We start from the raw sequence: 20,020 nt of genomic DNA, 5'->3' as shown, positions 1-20,020 counted from the left end.
GAGCAAAGAGATAAGTAAATGCTTACTTACCTTGACAGGGTTGCAGGTTTCATCAGAAGGTTATTGCATAAGTATGAGAGTTTTCACGAACATTGATGTCTGATTCACAAGGTGATGAGATAGAATCAAGGTCCTAATACATGATATGTATCAATGATTTCTAGGGATGTGTGTTTTGTAAGTTGTAGGATTTCCCAATAGATAAGACATTGATCAATGGTAAGCTCTTGTTATTCAATATTCAAATTTTGTTAATATCAATCTTTAATTGAATATCTTTTTCCTTTATGGTTAAGAACTAAAAAAAGGTTTCCCTCACTTGGTTTATCAAATTCATGTGTTATGTAATTAGCCATTTCATTTCCATGAATGTGTGCATAAACATAGAACATTTAGGGGTTTTATCTATTATATAGATTCAGTTATATGTCTTTACACTGGTACCATATAAAGAATCTAAGATCCACCCGCCTAGGTCTTGCAAAGCCTGAAGAAGAGAGCCAAATAGCCTTATAGTTGGCCCTACTATCTAAATAGGTCCATTGAGGATGGGAGTAAGATACCCCTAGGTGTTGATGTTCTGATCATGAGGTTATTCAAAATATTTTTATTCAAAAGCCAACAAGGTGAGAGAGCTATTGTGACTACACTGTCCTTCAATTCTTCTGCCTTCTTGTCAGCCTCCATTTCAATTTCAATCATTAACACTGAACCATCCTAGTAAGTTTTATCAAGAGGGATATTATTGTGAAGAATTTGGTCACCTCCACTGGTGGACTGAGAAGGCCCTCAAGTGATGGGAAAGATTGTTCTTGAGGCACCACTTTGAGAAGATGAGGTTGCCACTACATTTAGGGATGATTGGGTGGGTGTGCCTTTGCCCCTGCTTCATTCTACCATGGTCCAATCAACCCATTTTCTAGTTCTCTTATAAATTTTGGCCATCATCAAATCTATGTCTTCCACAACATCTTCATAAGGTTCTAAACTTGTGGGTGTGTTCTTCAACTTGGTTAGATAAGTGTTGTTATACATATTTTGACTATCATCTTGAACTCCTTCTACATTAATGTTAACCTTATACATCTTCACATGATCAATTGTTAATTTGGTAAGGGCTCGATCACAACTCTTGAACTCATCTTTGCAATTGACCCAATAGTCCTGAATAGTAAGGATGTGCTTTATCACACTCCCTATCTACAAAACATCTCTAGCATACTCATTCAGGTTGAACATGGGCCTCAAGACTTCATACATGTCCAACTTATGTTTCTTCTTCATACATGTCCAACTTATATTTCTTCTTGAATACCTTCACCATGTTTTGGGCATGGGACTGGGTGTCATAGCTAAAGGCTCCAACTTTCATGGGGAATTTGTATCCTTTCTTCTTTAGGCTCTCACTTGGTATATTCACTTGTAGGGATTTTTGTATGATCTCTATCAACATGATCATGCCACTTGGATATCTTGGTAGCTTTAAGGAAAATCTATCAAATGCAACAAGATGCAAATAAGAAAATGAAGAGAATTGAATGAAGTAACATCCAAATTGACTAATGGTGGCCATGGTTTGTAGGCTAAATCTTCTTTTTGGGCATCCCTATAGCTCCCTTCATATCCCCATTGTAAACACATCATTCACCTTAACATAAACCACATAACTATTATGTAATTGTAGATATGGATAAAACTCATAAGATTTAACATCATCAAGGAAATTCTCTAATCTTGGGAGGTCGAGTCATAATTGCAATGAGTCCAACATGGAAATCAAGAAGGAAGAAATGTTGAATGTATTATAGAACTTGGTTTTCCAAAGAGCACTGGACAAAATGTCACTTATCTCTTGTGCCAAATTAATTTATTGCGTATTTGAGAAAATTAATTGAACTAAAAAGCAATACTACTTAACAAAATTTAAAGCTTCTACCTCACCTTTCAACCTATGTAGGAGAACCAAAATATCAATGATTTCTAGTTTAACATTGGTTTGAAACAAGGTTTTGGGAAGTTTACAATTACCACTCCATAGTTTCTGGAACCATGTCCTCATGATTTCTTTCCTCCAGATCATCTTCTTTGATGAGAATTATGAGACAACTCCACCAAAGTCTAAACATGGCACATGAAGGTAGTTCACCATAGTTTGCCTATCAATTGAGATTAGCACTGTATCATTAGGTAGCATAATTTTCTTGGTTTCTAGCAAGGATAACTTTAAGAAACCTCCCTTTGGAAAAAAGTATAAAATTGTGGTGAATGCAACATTATTTTAGTGGAAAAAAAATAATTTGTATTGGTAATTTTTTTTCAAACTTAAAAAAAATTTAATTTCATTGGCAATTTTTTTCATTGTAATAAAATTCTGTAAAACCCTAGCGAATATTTAATTATTAAAGAAAATTAGGATCAAACCTATGAATACCTAGAAACCATATTTTATATCATCTAAAACATAGTAACTCATTTAAATAACTATTAGATGATTGTAAATTGGATGGTATAAATCCTATTTTGGGCTAAATGTTCAAGGACAACAAGTTTTAGAGAAAAAATCTAAAATAATGACACCTTTCAATAGTTAAATCTATTTTGGGTCAAACCTTAAAAGGATAAAAAATTACTTGGAATGTCTCTAGAATAGAGACATGTGTCAAGTATATGTACTTATCATATAACCAAACTTAAATTTTTACCATAAATTGGTGAATATGACCATCAAATAAGACAATCCTCGAAAGTTGTGGGAAATAATATTTAATTTACCACCTAGAAAGATTAGATTCTATTGGCACACTCATCATCAAAATGAAAATGATTATGTATCATTATTGTTGATTAGTCTAAGCATGGGACCTAGTTTTCATAAAGTGTAGACAATGTTTCCATCCCAAAAGTGCAAAATAGTTCACCACATCTAGGGTCCCCGATGAGTGAGATTAGCCACTTGGTAAATATTCACCACTAAAGTAAACCTTGTTTTTTGGGTTGTAGTGATGAATGCATTCATAAATCAACTTAGGGGCTTTGACTATAATTGAGAAACCAATGGCCTTAACTAAACCACATCCTCGAAGCTTCTTAGTAATGGGATGAATTTATTTAGATCTCACTCATTTTTGCAAGTCTACCATGTTAAAGAAGCAAAGAGAAGTATCCGTAAAGTTTTGCAATTGGGACTTGATCCTAGTTAACCCATCAAAACTTGGGAACTTGGTTGCCATAAGTTCATGAACAAGATTTTGAATCGAGAAAGTGAATGACACAAGAATGCATAGTCATAGGTTTTCCAGAAGTGATGTGTATTGATAGAATGAAAAATCAAAGAAAAGTCAGTAACTTATTCAACTATTTGTGCATCTTTGTATGAGAGCTTTAATTCATCTATTGATATTCAAAACTCATGTCACACAAAAAAAAATTGAACTAAATACCCATTGGATAGTAAATTCAAGAGTTCAATAGACATCTAGGGGTCTTTTTAATATTCCACTAAACTCAATGGTAACTTTCTATATGCCCACTACTTACTTTTTTGTTTTCCTTAAGTTTCAGAAAGTTACCATTAGGGTACCCCATTGAGGAAAATCTACTAAATGAGATTATTTCTATATTTCTTCTTTCTCAATGATTTGATCCATTCTAATATCATTCTAACATACTCTACATCCAGTATGAGGATCAGATTTAATCATTAAATTAATTTTCTTAAGAAGTTGAAAAACTATCTTCATGGGTTGGAAACTTGCCGAGGAGAAGACAATTTCAGGTTTTCCACTAGGGCTTAAATAAATGAATTTGAAAAATGCTTGGAAATCTTAATTCTGATTCAAATAGTAATTTATTGTAGAATCCTTCACCTTTTGCATTTTTTCAATCCATATGCATCTTCAAGTGGTTATTATGGTAAATCACCTTCATGGCTCATAAACCCATCGAGGAGAAGATGGATTTCAAATTTCTACCAATGCCTACTTATCAAGGAGTGATGCACTATGAGTGAACATGGAACATTATTGATCATTAAATGAGAAAATTTGATCTCTATCAGACTAGGTACTAACTTACCTGACCAAACACAAGGTTAAACAAACACCCATCTAAATGTTAATAAAAAAAGAAGTTGATATGGGAAAATCTAATAGAGAACACCTAGCCCTAAGGACTTAGACCTAGACTCAAACAAAACTAAGGATTAGACTCACTTTTCCTACTACACAAAACTCACTTTTTCCAATCAGTTCAAAAACAAAAAGTGGGGCAACATGTTTATGACATAAAAGGTTGTGGCATGTAAACTTTGAGAACATGATGAAGCTTAATAGAAAGAAATGAGTAAGAGGTTTACCGAATATGTAAAAACCTAAAAATTCTATATGCAAAGAATGTTATCTCAATAAGATGATACAATGTAGTTTTCAAGAAAAAAACACACTTCAAATGGTTTCCAGGAATTGATGCACACTGATCTATGTAGTCCAATGGGTATTGATAGTAACTATAGTGACATATATTTCATATTATTTTTGGATGGCTATTCTAGAATGATGATTTTTATGTTCATGAAGGTGAAATCACATTCTTTTGATATGTTCAAATGGTATAAAGCTAGAGTTAAGAAAGAAGTGTTGGAAAGTGAAATTGGAATAATTGCTATATTGTCATTGATGTCAAACCTTATTGGTGAGACAATTTATACCTAAGTAGAGTGTCACATCAAGATGATTGATGAAGAGGATTTGGTAAGGAGAGATAACAAGAAGACATAGTGGAAAGGTTGAGCTATGAGGAATTACAGTGGACACTTGATAAGTTAGACTTTGACAAGATAATGCATTGTTTAATCATAACACTAAGTAGAGAAGATAATTGTGTTAAATCCTAGAAGAGATGACTGGTGAAGAATAAATACTTAGGATTAATTGAGATTCAAATAAGAAGATTAAGGAACTTGTAGTTGAAGTTGATCTATGCTAGTTTCAACCGAGTGAACAATAGAAGCCAAGAAAATATTGTGTCGACCAAGCGTCAGTAAGACAAAGTATCAGAAAAGTTAGACCGAGTGCTATTAAAAGGATTGAGAGAAGTCAATACAAGTTGAGAAAGATAATTTAGAGATAATTGAGGTCAAGGAACATAGTGTTGGTTGAGTAACAACATTTTACAGTTTGTGACAAAATTGACATTCCTAGTTGACATAGTTTAATTCTTGAAATATGTAAAGCATGCTAAAGATAAGGATTGATGTGCTAGAACATTTAATACAAGAGAAACCATGTTTGGGTGTTTCTATGCATGAATTTGAAGAAAATTTTCTAGAAGGGAAAGGAGGAAAGAAAAATATGGAAGGCTACCTATTTAAGGAGGCATAAGGGATAATCTAAGGGAGTTTGGAGAAGTTGTTGATTCTAGAATTTTGAATAGTGAAGATTGAGGTGAAGAGTTATTTCTTGAAGGATTTCCAAGAAAATCAATGATGGAGATGATAATGAAGGCTAGTTAATAAATCACCTGTTGAAATAAATTATAATATATATTTGCCAAGTGAGTTGTATTTATTCAGATCAACCTACTATTACTTTTTAACTATTGTATCAGTTGAAATCCTTTAATCAAGGTGACATTCTAATGGAATGTTCTTAAGTCCTCTAACAAGGCCACTCCAACTAGGGTGATTAAATCCTTTAATAGGGTCACACCTAATAGTGTGTATTATAACCTTTAATAGGGTTGGCTCCTAATAGAGCTTACTTTGAAAGAGTGAAAAATTGGTGACATATTGCAAGTACCTTTTCCTAAATTTTGTTTCTACATTAAATCCTAGTATCTTACTTCTATGGGTTTTATTTGAGATGTTTACCATTTAATGTTTACATTTTGCAAATTTATTATTATTAGGATAGTGGGTTGTATGTTTATGTTATTGCTAAGTTAATATAGAGACCATGTAGATTAGAGATTAGATCTAAGTTTTTTGATGAGTTGAAAAGTTTAATTAGTACATCTATACCTAAGGATTATTGATTCACCCTGGTTCTTAGTTATTCTAAGTCATTGTAAAAAATGGTATCATATCATTAGTGTTTGTAGAATTTTTTTTGAAGAGAGTTAAAGCTAAAGATCAAGATGTATAGGAAGGAGATACCCAAGTTGAACAAGGAGAAATACCCTTCTTGGAAAAGTATGATGAAGTTGCACAATGCTAAAATTGGATATTTATTAGAATTCTACTTAGAGAATGAATATTTAACTATACATGGACCTTTGATAGCCCAATAGATAAATGAGAAATAAGAACACAATCATGCAATGTTGGAGATTGCATCTACCCTAACCTATTTAGAGTTTAATGGTATAAATGATTGCAATACTCCAAAGAATATGTGGGAGATGTTGGCAAAAATCCATGGAGGAGATAGGAATGTAATAAGAGCCAAATTAGAAACCTTAAGAGGTAAGTTTGATGACATGAGGATGGTGGAAGGTGAGAACATTGTTCAATATGTTGGAAGAATCAAAGAAGTTGTGAATGCTATCAGAGGAGCTAATGGAAAGATCAATGATGAGACTGTGATCAACATGGTATTAAGAACTTTACTTTATATTTATTCTATTAGAGTTTCTACAATACAAGAACTGAGATGTACTCCTAATAATGATCTAACCTTGGATAGTTTAGTTAGTAAACTTGTTGCTTTTCAATTGTCAAATTTTGATAATTTTAATACTCCTATTGAATCTTCTTTCAAGTCACAATTGGTTTTACATATTTCTAAGAAGAAGAAATGAAAATATGAGGCTAGTGAGAGTCAATCTTCTAATGATGATCTTGAGCATCTTAAAGAATTAATAGCTAAAAGAATACCAAGAGAAAAAGGAAAATACAATGGTAAAATCCCAATAATATGTTTTTCATGAAATAAAGTTGGTCATATTCTTGCAAGATGCTCTAATAGGGATGGAAAGGATGAGAGGAAACACAATAAGTTTAAAGGAAGAAGAGATGGAAAAGACAACAAAGGATACAAAGACTACAAAGGAAAAGGTATGAATTTTTGTTACATTGCTGAAGAAAAGACAGATAGTGATTTTGATAGTAAAGCTGAAGAAGGAGTTTATGTTGCTATGAAAGATGATTTTGATGAAGATGAGGAAACTGCACTTATTTTATATGTGGGTAAAAGTGATTGATGGATAATTGATAGTGCTTTCTCACATCACATGACTAGTGATAAAAGAAAGTTTGAAACATTAGAACATTATAAAGGAGGTAGTGTTAAGTTTGGTAATGATGCACCATTCTTGTGAAAGGTAAATGATCAATAAGATTGACTAAAAATATCAGATGTGATAACACTTATTATGTTGATGGTGATGCAACGAGGGTTAAGAATAGCTAGGGTTGAAGGCACACCTAATTATCCAACCACCTTGCTAAGTAAACACAATGGAAGGAAATTCATAGAGAATAATACCAAGGAGAGAGAGAACACAATACTCTTATTGATTCATTATTTTAATAACATACATGCCCAATTGTAAGGCTTTCTGAGTTACAACCATATGAAAAATACAACTTCAAGATCCACCATGATCCAGCTTCAAATTTGTAATTCCAAAAAACATCTGCTCTAGATTCCCTAAGTCATTTTATAAGTTATCTAAACTAAACCAAATACCTCTACTTATACTTACCAAAATAGCTTATAGAAGATTGTAGATTATTACATAATAGAAAGACCAATCTCAAAATGATTTGCACTCATCTCTAGACAAGATCCTAGCATTAAATTCACAATACAGATTAAATATGAAAGTCGGCTCACACTAAAAACCAATCATGACAGACTTGGTCAAAGAAGGAACTGAGCATCAGTAAATATCAAGCTCACTCAATACATGAAGGAATACTTGAAAACTACTAGAAAACTTGGCCAATACTAGACAACTCAACAATAACTAGAATTTGGTAGTAGGTGGAACTCAACAACAACTAGCACTCAGCAATAATTGGCACTCAAAAGCAATTGACACTCAGAAATAATTACCAGAATGAACAAAAAAGTTTAGGATTACAAGGTAACCCAAGATGCTCTTATATTAAACAACTAGAGTTAAAAGAAATGATTATCCACAATCATGTAAGTTTCACAGCCTGAGCTAAATCCAACTCAGATTGAGAATCCATGTAGCATCTTCAATTGGTTTGTTCTTCCACTTTACCAAATATTCATAGTAATATTTTCTTCTTGTGCTCTTACCAACTCTTTGATCCAATATCTGTTGAACCTCTTCAATCTACTTCTTAGGATAGTTATCTAATACAATAATTTCATCATTTGACTTATGATACTTATGCAAATTAGCAACATTAAATATACGAGATATATCTATGTCACTAGGTAACTTAGCTTCATAAGCATTGCTACTATCAAAATTCTTCCTTTTCAACTTACTATATATTCCAACAGGAAATCTTCTTCTCCTTAAATGAGCCATCACCTCATCACCAACTTCAAAAATGTGATGCCTTCTAGACTTATCAACATTCTCCTTATATTTCTAATTACTTTGTTCCAACTTCAACTTTACTTCCTCATGCAAAGACTTCATAAAACTAGAAAGTTCTTTCCCTTCAACACTTCTCCAACATTCCTAAAATCTAATACTCCTCTAGGTTTTATTCCAATAAAAATCTCAAAAGGTTTTTTTCCCTATACTACTATTCACAAAATTATTATATGCAAACTCAAGTTGTGCAAATACGAGCTCCCGATTACTTGGCTTATCTCCAACTAAACTACTCAACAAATTACCTAATCTTCTATTCACAACCAATGTCTATCCATCTTTATGTGGATGGAATCTAGAACAAAATCTCAATTTACTACCCATCTTCTTCTATAAAATCCTCCAAAAATAACTAACAAACTTAGATTCTCTATCAAATATAATACTTCTTGGTAATCCATGCAATCTAACAATCTCTTTGAAGAAAATCTGACCAACATGCACAATATCTAATGTCTTCTTGTTTGAATTACAAGGGGAAAGATTAGACTTATGAGAGGCAAGGATCAGTAGTTTAACCTTGGACCCATAAAAATTTCACCATTTATTCATCACATGTATTAGTATACTGAGATAACATGTAAAGCATATGCATCTAGATCACATAACCATATAATGATTTACACACATAACACTAGATATGATTACCCAGAAACCCTCCAAGTGAGAAGGTAAAATTGGGGTAGGGACGAAACCCACAAATCTTCACTACTGTAGTAATAAAGTGTATCCAATGAAGGTTACAATGATTTGACCATGAAACATGATCTACCCTATGAAAGGTCTACCCTGTTAAAGGCTTACAAAGGCTGTTAGGTCTCACCTTGTTAGAGGATTTCAAAACCATATTAAAAGTGTGCCTGGTTAGAGGACTTCAACTTACAACTAAGAAAGCACCCTATTAAAGAATTTCATACAACCTATTAGGACTACTCCATTAAAAGATTTAACTGAAATCGCCTATTAAAATTTCTTAGCATAGATCCTACAATTGAAACTTGCTTTCCTAATAATAGATCACCTCTACACAATATTTTGTTGATCCTTCATGATCATATGTCTCAATGTTGTATCCTTTTCTCTATCCTCTATTCTTTTCTAACCGATTCTACAATTCACTTCACTTTTAAGTCACCTTGAATACTCTACAAACTATCTTATTTGCTCCTCCAATTTGATCACTCACCCATTAAGTGTTTAGGGCTTCATCTTCCTTAAGAAGACTTAGGTGGCTTAGGGTTAGGTATGAATCTATGGCTGAGATTCATCCATTTTATCACTTAAATGTTCTCTTTTTCTAATTGGTTGCATGTAACTGCATAGGGAATCCAAATATAGATTCATCCTTATCTCTATAATATCAAAATCTATCTTTTAAGTCAGCTCAAAAATAGTTTACATAGTTTTTTGTGCCATTACAAACAAATATGTCAAAATTATGTCACTCAACATATGAAGTCTCTAATGCTCAACATGCACTATTCCTTATATTTGTGACTTGACACCTACATTACTTGGCATCCACTATTTACTCAGCTCCTAAATCACTCAGCATGGTCTATCAACAATCTCCCCCTTTGACATTACTGTCAAAAACACTTGAATATTTATGATCAACCTTAATCCCTGGAGCATAACATATCCATGACTTGACATATATAGAAAATTTCAAAATTTTAAAAATTTGCACTAAGTTGTATACCTCAAAATTTTATAACTTCCATTGAGTTAATGTGTATGATTTATATCCAAAATCTGTGCTCCCTTTTACTTCAATGTGTTGCATCTGATACTTTTTCATTTGATATGCTCTCTCTTAGCTGATATTTATATCCAAAAATGTATATCACCCCAATGATATAACTTTGCTACTATGCTCCCCCTTTGTATATCACCTCTTTTGTTCATACTCCCCCATGTCATGTTTCTCATATTATATATTTCCCTTTCTTTTATTCTCCCCCTTTTTGACACGTATGTCAAATGAGTCATACACCTATGGTGCGTTTGTCCAAAAAGGATTTGTGCATAGCCATTATTATCCTTAGAGTTGCATCTCAGTTATCACATGCAATATCTAATGACTTAATTTGGATTGCAAGCTCTATAGCAAGGTGTACTAGACCATCTAAAGTAGAAATATTGGGGTATCTCTTTAGTAATGTGTCGAGATAACCTATCTCCTTATGCATTATCTCCATATGTGGGGTGAGGGTAGCATAAATACTTGTCACTTTGGCTCTAATATTAGCCTCATTTGTTGTTAAGATAGCTAATTGACTCTATGTCTGAAGCAATGTTTTGAAATGCTTCTCACTCTGAGCTTGGATTGGATCATAGGCTTGCACCTAATGTAGATATTTTTCTCTCTAGACTTAGACTATGATTTCTAGTCTCTTGGGTGAAGAGTGTAGGATTGCATAGTTTTGTGTACAGTGAGAATATATTCTCAAGTACTTTCTTCACATCCTCAACCTTTGTTGCCAATGCAACTTGTTGTAGTGCTATCTCACTAGATATTTTCTCATTTACCTTTCCTTGAAACTTCTTCTTAGACTATTCTAAGAGTTTTACATTTGTATCAAGGTCTTCATTAGTGACCTTTTCCACTATATTAGTCAGTTGTTCTATGAGCAGAAGGAATGGTAGATTCTAGTAAGGCTACCAGTGCTTGGTTAGCCACTTGTTCCTTCACCTTTGGTGTTTGCTCACTCTCTTTAGGCTTTCCCTAGTCTATTATTATGACTTGGTTAGCACCTTGTTCCTATGCTATAGGTATAGATGAATCTATTTGTCTTGTTTCCTACTATTGACTTGTAGTTGTATCTTTTTCTTTTGCCTTCTTCTCAATAGTATCAACTTTAACACTTGTATCAACCTTGGTGGATGTGTCTACTATTTTTTGAATTAAAGGTTGTACAATGGTCAATAAAGGGATAATTTTAGGTGGTTCTTTTAGATTCACCCTCTCCCTTGTGACTTCAGTCAATGCCTTCTGCAATTCCTCTACACTAACCAAGACTAGATTACCACATAATTTAGCTTGAAGTGTGGACTAATCCAATATCTTCTTTAGATCTTCTGTAGTAAGTGGATTGATGTTTTGAGATGATGCATTAGAAACATCCTTAACAATTATGGTTTCAATGGTCTTGGTTGTGTCATGGGGAGGATTGATGGTTGGCACTTCTATGTCCTGCACAATTTTTTCATCTTCTTGTTGCTCAGTTGTTGCCTTGTCATCATTTTATTTCTCTATCACTTTCCCAATTGTACTATCTTTATTGTCATCTTCCTTATCATTTTTTTATCATCTTTTCCCTTAGAAGGGTCAGCTTCTCCTTGCTTTACAATGGTCAACCCATAGATTCCATATTTGTGTTGACATTTTCACAACATCCTCAATGTTATTTTAGAGAATACTAAAGGCTCTATATTTAGGTGAAAACCTAACTAACTATCTCTTGACAACCTTAGCAATTTGTTCCTTTGTTAATTCTAGCATTGCTTGGGCTAATGTTGTTTCCCTAATCTATTTTTCAAAATTTAGACAATAATGCCATATTTGCTCAACAATATCATATAAACCTTTTGGTATTGAGTTGGAAAATTCTAGTGAAGTGTTCTTAAACTTTGACATCATGGCATATATTGACTCTTCCACTTGATTTTTCTCTTCTTTTCCCAATTTATCAAAGTCAATATGTCTAAAACTAGATAAATCTACATTGCTCTTCACATTTTCACACAAGTTCTCAAGATTAGAGAGATGATTGTGACTTACCACCTTGAATTGACTATTATCATCTGATTCTATCTTCTCTTCATTAGAATTTGGCTATGCCACATACTTCCTTCTCTATCTTTTCTATTCTTGGCATCCTTGCTTAGTTTGCTCAATCTTTTCTTTGGCCTTTTTGAGTGGTTGTATGTGTACTAGATCTAGTGGTAGGTGAAGTAGGCTTGGCTTGGCTAGGTTTGACAACTTTCTTTGCCTTTTCCACTGGTTGTGCCTTTTCCTTTCTCTTCTTTGACTCAATAGTGATAGATTCTTCCTTGGCTTCTTCTCCCTCAACACCTGCAATCTCCTCTTCTTCCTTATCTTCCCCTATGATGCCTTAAGTCAAAGCTAGAGGTTCTTGTGCTTGTGCTTGTGCTTGTTCTTCCTCTTCACCTCTTCTTCTTCATCCTCTTCCTCCTCTTCTACACCTTCTCCAAACTTTTCTTTTTTGCTTCTTAACTAGCTTATCCTTGTTCTTACTTGTGGAGGTAGTTTTTAGTTCCATGGTAATTTTTTATTTCACTGTCTCATAGTTTCCAATGACTTTAGCAGTCTTATCTACTTCCTTTGCAAGTAGGGTTGTTATGGTTGTTGAGGCTTCATCTATGTTTACCTCATAACCCTTGGTGTGGTAGCTTGCACAAATGTATAATCAGCATCAACAAGAAAACATACATCATTATAATGTTTCTCAATTAAGGAAACTAGAATCTTGAATCTTTGTTTCATTGACATCTTAAAATCTTCAAACTAATTAGTCATTATAGTTTCAATTTTTTCTCCTAATTTCTCAATGTACTCATTAATCTACACTACGATTAATCTATTTGTCTTCCATCCTATAGTACCAAAAGAGGGGAATGTATTATGTACATAAAAGACTATACAAACTACCATAGAACCAAATTCACACTATGCACTCTTGGTTTACCTTATTGCTCCAAGATTCTCCATAAGTTATTGTAGTTGAAGTTCTACTAGATCATATGTATGATCTTTCTTGATAATTTTATAACCAACATCTACATCTATACAAGGTACACTATTCAATCTACTAGATTGATAGAATTTATGTTAGATTACCCTTATTTCAAAGTTTAGCAATGGATTAGTGATGGTATCTATAGTCATGCCTCTCTTATTCCAAATTGCTCCAATATTCTTCTCGATCACTTCATTTGAATCACTTTTGAGTGTCTTTGGACAATCTAGGATTGGGTAGCAAGTAACCCTATGGATTATTCTCTTGGTTATTTTGATTGGTCCTCCTTCCATCCACAAGGAACCATCATGAATTTGGCTTAGCACAATTCTTATCCACTCAATTTTAAATACATTTAGAAAATTTAGAGATCATGCCAGACCCTTTTTCTCAAAAATTTTGTATTCCTCTTTTAACACACCATTTCATACAATTTTTTATATGCACCTCTTATCTCCATGTCACCAATGCTTCCTATCTTGAAATTGTAGCATTTCCTCATATCTTGCTGCATTATCACATTTGGTGGGATCATTAAAAATGTGCTAGAAGAGTCTTGTTTATAGGCAATGTTGGGAATGGCTTTAAATATAGGTTGCTTAACTTCATTACTGACTAGCTAAACATTTAAAACTTCTTTCCATTCTATATTTTTTGAACTAGATACCATCTTGTCAAACTAGGGTTTCCAAAACTTGAAACTACATAGCTTGACTTCTAATAAATACCTTTGAAAATTTGTCAAACTGGTGATGAATCTTTGCAAAAATCTTATGTAATTACTTCTAAAAAATTCAAGGTTGCTATTAGCTCTTCTTTCTCTTTCTCAATTTCAAAATGATGAAAAATGAGTTCAAACTAGTCATATACCTTTTGAAAACCTTGCATTTAATGCTAAGTGCTTACACAACTATAAGCTCAGCAATAACTAATTTTAGGTTCACTCGACATCTATTGATGTTTCCACCACTCGAAAACTACTACAAGCTCAACATCAACAAGATAGTTTGGTAGCTTTGCATCAACTAACATTCCACTTGACATACATAGTAAATGTTTCATATTCAACAACAACATGAAGAATTTAAATATTTGTCTTGGATTTCTAACAACATCTTACATCTTAATTCATGCTAATTTAGTATTTTTAGTAATATATCCATGTCTTGTTCATCTCATCTCTAATATGTTCAACATTTTTTTTTTCCTTTACCTTTATTAAATTCATAACTTGGTGCCTTTGACCTAATTGGAGAATATTTATTGATGTGACTAGTCTTCAAATAGCTAAAACATGTAGTTTAACTCAACCACCTTTTGTAATTTCCACTGAAGTGTGTCCTAATACAATTCTCAAGAACATGTCCATATTATTGACAATAATAACAACTATATCTTGTGTTATAATCCCAATTATAAGAGTTCCCATTGTTTCTTACCTTTTTTGGCTTGTTTGATGACCACATGGATTTGGATATGCATTCAAAAGCTCTATGTCCATGCTTCTAACAAATGTAGAAATATCCTTCAAATATTTGTTTATGCATGGTCTTGGTTCTACATTCATGTGCCTGATGACCTTTTTTGTTGCACTTATGACAATGAGTCATGTTCTTAGGCTTGAAATTTTGATTTGTATTCTTTCTCCTGCACACATTATCAGTATGTCCTTTCTTACCACAATTATGACAAGTAGGTATGGAGTTCTTACCTTTGATCTTCCTTTCTTCTACAACTTTGGATGATTCTCCTTCTTTAGTGCTTGTGTAACCCAATCCTGGTGTATCATTATTAGGTCTAGGGGATCTCAATAATTGCTCAAAGTATTTAATGGCTTCATTTGGCTTGTTGAAACTCTCAACAAATTCCTATTTTCTTTTTAGGTCATTCTGAAATTATTCATTCTCTAACTTCAATGTAGTTATCTCAATGTCCTTGACATTCAATTCATAGTTGGCATTCATTATTTGATTTAGAGTATCCAATTGCATGTTGGAAATATTGGTTAACTCTATTGACTTCTGTTCCAATCTGTTGGCCAAAATTCTTTTGTCTTATTCAATCATGGCTTTGTCTTCTATGGCTTTCTTCTTTCATTTAGACACCTCACATAGCAGTATAGCTTGTGATTCTTGCTCTAGCTTGAGATTTCTAATTGCTTGGACTCTATTCTTTTCCATTAGATTTGGAACTATTGCATCAAATTCATTAGAGTCATCATCTACAAATGGCTTGGTAGTTTCTATCTCTTTGTATAGTGTGTCATTCTCCGTAATAGAAATATCTTTCCTTTTCTTCAAGGATTTCTATAGTTCCTCTCTTGCCTCATTTAGTTGATGTAGTATGAGATGTATTTCAATCCCCTAGTTCTCAAGAGTTTTTCCCAACTTGTAGACTTCCATTTCAAGATCTTTGTTCAAAGCTGCAAATCTTTTATTTTAGAGAACAAGGCTTTGATACCAATTGTTGGAATTACAAGTGGAAAAAGTAAACTTTTGAGAGGGGGAGGGGGGTGAATCAGTAGTTTAAACTTAGACCCATAAAAATTTTACCATTCATTCATCACATACATTAGTATATTGAGATAACATGTAAAGCATATTCATCTAAATCAAATAACCATGTAAGCATTCACATACATAACACCATATATGATTACCCAAACACTCTCCAAGTGAGAAAGTATAACTAGGGTGAGGATGAAACCCACAAATCTTCACTACTATAGTAATAAAGTGTATCCAATGAAGGTTGCAATGATTTGACCATGAAACATGATCTACCCTATGAAAGGTCTTCCTTATTAAAGGCCTACAAAGACTATTAGTTCTCACCTTGTTAGAGGATTTCAACACCCTATTAGAAGTGTGTCTAGTTAGAGGATTTCAACTTACAACTAAGTAAGCACCCTATTAAAGGATTAGATGTCTCAATTTCATATTATTTTCTCTATCCTTTGTTCTTTTCTAACTGATTTTGCAATTCACTTTCACTTCTAAATCACCTTGAATGCTTTGTAAACTATCTTGTTCACTCCTTTAATGAGATCACTCACCCATGAAGAGTTTAGGGCTTCATCCTCCTTAAGAAGACTTAGGTGGCTTAGGGTTAGGTATGAATCTATGGCTAATATTCATCCATTTTGCCCCTTAAACCTTCTCTTTTTATGATTGGTTGCATGTAATTGCATAGGGAATCCAAATATAGATTCATCCTTATCTCTATAATATTGAAATCTATCTTTTAAGTTGGCTCAAAAATGGTTTACATAGTTGTTTGTGCCATTACAAACAAATATGTCAAAATTGTGTCACTCAGCATATGAAGTCTCTAATGCTTAGCATGCAATATTCTATATACTTAATATACTATGACTCAACACCTACATTACTTAGCATCCACTATTTACTTGACTTTTCAATCACTTGGCATAATCTATCTACTCGACACTTGAGTGACTTAGCACATTAGTGACTCAACAGTCATTGCAACTTGGCATTGTCTAATATTTACATCATGTTGTGCTTGACATGTATTACTTGTTTGGCTTGAACTAAATAAATGTGTTAAGTGTGTTGAAACTCACTTATCAAAACCAACCTAAGATCAACACTTCTTGCATGGTATGAAATGTGCCATTTTATAAAATCTATCCACAACAACAAATATGGAATCATACCCTCTTATTTTCTTAGGTAATCCCAGAAAAAAAAAATTTAGACTGATGTCACTCCAAGGTTTCTCAAGAACATAAATAGTTGTATATAAACTAGTATTCTAACTCCCTCCTTTTACAACTTGAAAAATTCCATGACTCCTTACAAAATTTTGAACATCCTTATATGTCTATGGCCAATAATACTTATCCTTCAGAAAACTCAATGTCTTATCATCTTCAAAATGTCCAACCAAAAAACCACAATGCTTTGCCTTAATAGAATTAACTTTCATAGAACTTCTTGGTATACATAACTAAATTTCTTTGAAAATAATACCTTCTCAAATGAAGTACTCATCATACTTACTCATGTGATATGATAGATTTGGTGCTCTGCACTCTCTCCATGCCTTAGAAAAATCAGGGTCAATATCATACAACCCCTTCATCTCAGTCAACAATGATCATCTTCTACTTAATGCATCAACAACTTGGTTGGTAACTCCACTCTTATGCTTAATCAAAAATGTAAAACTCTGTAAGTACTCAACCCACTTCATCTGTCTTTGATTCAACACTAGTACAAAAATAATAATATGTGACTAAACTTAGTCACGTGACTAATAGTAGTTAATATCTAGTCATTTATAACACTACTAAATTTACTACTAAACAAGTTTAGTCATCAATTTGATCATTGATTTAGTGGTTGATTTAGTAGTATATCTAATAGTATATTGATTTTGTAGTATATTTAATCATGTAACGAGTCACATATTTAATAGCATATTTAGTTGTGTGGTTAGTCACATATTTAGTAGTTAATTTAATTATGTGGCTAGTCACATATCTAGTATTGATTTAGTGGTATATTAAATTGTGTGGTTAGTCACATATTTAATAGTTGATTTAGTTGTGTGGTTAGTCACATATTTTGTAGTGGATTTAGTTGCGTGGTTAGTCAAATATATAGTAGTTGATTTAATCATGTGGCTAATCACACATTTGATAGTTGATTTAAGTATATATTCAACTATGTGGTTAGACACAATTAGTAGTTGATTTAGTAAAATCAAATAGGTCATATGATAAATAATTTATTAATACCATGAATTTAATAATGTAAAATATCACAACCTTAAACTTGAGCTAAGTCTTTAAAAAAAAAAAATATTACATATATGAAGAAGCTTATACAATATGCTAGCACTACTAGAATAAGATCAAAGTAACAATATAATTATGATATATAAACACAATCTACAGTACAAAAACTTAATTGTACATATATACTTATGTATTTGTGTATGTATGTATGTATATAATCTTAGAGTATATATGTAACTTAATCAAAATTCCAAAGTTGTCTAAAGAGTTTTGAACTCTTTGACATACACCATGATGACTAAAATCCTTAAACAATACATTCAAAATATAGTTCAAAATCTAGTGTCACAAGAATAGATGTATAGAAATGTTTATTACATGGTAAAAATGTTTAATTATGATTTTTTTAAAAAATACTTCATTGGCCATCGTGTGAAGGTCCCCAGTTTTTCTTTCAGGTGAATTGATCCATTTACTTTATCAATATAAACAAGAGGAATATTATTTGTGATCATTATAATGTTTACATTTTCATCTCCTATTCCTTCCAAAATGACTCCATTAGCAATAGATAGGGAATGAATCCATCCAATATTTCCTACAACAACACCATCACATGGATACAACACCCTAACTTTGTCCCCTTCCTTGTGCTTATTATCAACATGTTTTTGCAAAAAGAAAAAGAAAACATTATGTTACATAATTAATTATGGAAACCCCAAATATATAGGATGTATATTAGATGCATAAATAAATCAATCAATAAAAAAATGTATCCTCTACATTTGAAAGTTAATATAGACTACTTTCACCACTACCAGTGTGTGTGTATATATATATATATATATGGGCATACATGTAAATCAGAATATTAGACTACATATACTATCACAAGAAGAGTTATTAAGTTTTGAAGTTGCAAGAAAAAATCACCCTATTCTGTATCTTAGATTCTTTGGTTTTTAACATGGTATCAGAGCCTAATTGATAGAGATAGAATATAATCAATAAGTCTATTTGATTAAGGTACTAAATGGATAGATTTCAAAGAAGGATCAAGCATGGAAGTGTCTTGTCTATAATAATGAGGGAATCATGATTGATGGAGCGGAACTAAAATCTAGTCAATATTATTTTGATTAAAATGACACATCATATGAATATGAGGTGTATGACAAGAATCTAGTATAAGAATGGTTGTTCAAGATTTGATTGGTAATACACCTTCTATTAGCATTGCAGGTTAAAGTTGAAAATATAAATAAATTTATTGTCAAAGAAACAAAATATACAACATCAACTAATATACAATCAAAGGATAAATATGAACGATATGTGTGGTAAGCTATGACTTAGTTGCAAACAATGTGAGGGATCAAAAAGTGTCATGATAGAGAAATAGAAGTAATAGTTAATAAAGAAATAATGCAGAGATAAAAGAACATCAAAAAGTAAAACAAAGACTAGACAACATTAAGCAGCAAGAAAAGACAACACACTCTAGTCTAAATATAAATTAAGATTTAATGAATTCTTGATGGAAATAATGTCACTAATGTATGAAGAAATTGTCATTGATGGCAAATCAGAAATGAGTTATTATCTCCAAAGTCATAACTCAGTTATTGATCAATATAGTTGTTTGTAAAAGAAAAGAGGGAAGAGTTAAAGATGGAAAGGAAGTTGTTTAAATAACAATTTGATGTTTAGGAGGAAGTTGGAAAAATATTTTTTTAATTAGGAAAGAGTTCATAAAGACATTAATATTGAAAATAAAATCCTTGCTACATAAAATGAGTTATTATGATTTTTTCCATGTCAGCAACAAGTTAGAAATTGTGTTGAAAGATGTTACCATAGTATGTTTGTAGATTGTTGGTTTTTTGAAACAAAATAGTTTCAAATTACCCTA

Source organism: Cupressus sempervirens, chromosome 3, assembly GCF_028749045.1.
Source record: "Cupressus sempervirens isolate cs-2001-9-10 chromosome 3, ASM2874904v1, whole genome shotgun sequence".
NCBI lineage: Eukaryota > Viridiplantae > Streptophyta > Pinopsida > Cupressales > Cupressaceae > Cupressus > Cupressus sempervirens.
Note: the sequence above shows the minus strand (reverse complement) of the source record.